Genomic DNA, 1,722 nt, shown 5'->3' with positions numbered 1-1,722 from the left:
ATATATATATATATATATATTATTCACACACACTTTTTTTTTCATTTAAAATTTAAAATGATTTAAAATAAATTATCATGAATAGATAGAGATAACTCCCTCAAAGTTTATTAGCACCCACAAGTCTGTTATATTGAATTTGGTGTACAAACCTAAGCCAACTAATTTTACAAGTCTGGTTATCCCCTCCACCACACCAGACTTGTATCTAATGCACAGGCGCTATCGCACACAGTGACCTCATATGATGATGTCATCACATGTTATCTGAATGTTCTATCCAGCCCACATAACTTCATGTCAAATTTTGTTTTCCCATAGGATTTTTGCAAAATAGGTGATCGTATCAGCAGCAAAACATATGCAGCTAAAATGGAAATCCAGAGGTGCTCCAAATGGCTTTTGGACTTTGGTTTCCTCTCCAGTCAAGTGTAACTAAATAAACACATTCTTAGATTATCTACGAGGTAGCGATGGCTGATAACAGAGAGTCTGAGGACAGCAGAGGGGCAAGAAGTCAGTAAAAGTTCACAGCAATAAATCAGCAGTTTGGCCAGAGTGCAGTAAGAAAAGAAATGGCCGGTGGGAGGTCAGAGGTCGGCCAGGACATCACAACCTTAATAGGTTACAGCAAGCAATGTGCAGCAGATACTGTACATGACAGACAAGGACTGTGACATGGCTCATCTGTCTTTTCTGCCAGGGTTGGAGTAAAGCTGCCCATACACCTGGAGAATTTTGTTAAATAAAAACTAATTTTCCGGACATTCGTTTGATTTTCTAATGGTTATTGGGGGTCAAATGGACGATCGATTTTTGATGGCAGTCATGGAAAAAATGTAAAAGGAGCGGGATGGAAAAGTTTTCTTAAACTAACAAAGTGTGGTTTTTGTTTGGGAAACTCCATTAATTACAAAATCGAGTGTTAAAATCAAATGAGATTTCAAAAGACATTCAAGTCCTGATAGCATTATCGAATGTTCTGATGAGATTTTTCGTGATTTGTAAAGTTTGCTAAAAATGTCACAGTTACTGGCCAGCTTAAGGTCACAGCAATTTTAAGTTAACTTCAACCATTATTATGCCACTGGGAATTTGCAAATATAGTTGCCAGTATTTGCCAGAGATGCAAGCCTACCAAAGTTTGACCAGTGCGTGGCCACACACAGTGTGTGGTAATTAAGTTTTGTTGAAGTAGCTGGTCTGAAAAATCTCTGCCGCTGTCAGAATACAATAGGACCAGCAGGAGGGGGTTCCCCCATACATGCTGTTAGCGTGGATGGTAGAGCTGACAGGGTTATTCACCAAAGCATGAAGAGTTTGGAGAAGGCAGGAGAAGCGAACAATCCAGGATAACATAGCTGAACTGGAAAGTGAGCTGAATTGGAGAATTTGTCCAAATCAGCGATGTTGTCCTAGATCAGGGATGGCCAAACTCCGGCCCTCCAGCTGTGGTGAAACTACAAATCCCATGAAGCATCTCTCTCTGTGAGTCATGTCTGTGAGAATCTTGCAAAGCCTCATGGGATTCGTAGTTCCACCACAGCTGGAGGGCCTCAGTTTGGCCATCCCTGTCCTGCCTTCTCCAAACTCTCCACCCTTTTGTGAATAATTCTGCGAGTGTTTTTTTCTCACTCCGTCTGTGGAGTTGATCATAAAAACCTCACAGTATATGGACAGCTTTAATCTGGCCATACACTGGTACATTTTCATACGAACATT

Source organism: Nanorana parkeri, unplaced genomic scaffold, assembly GCF_000935625.1.
Source record: "Nanorana parkeri isolate BGI_ZX_2015 unplaced genomic scaffold, ASM93562v1 scaffold186, whole genome shotgun sequence".
NCBI lineage: Eukaryota > Metazoa > Chordata > Amphibia > Anura > Dicroglossidae > Nanorana > Nanorana parkeri.
This window is presented reverse-complemented; position numbering follows the sequence as displayed.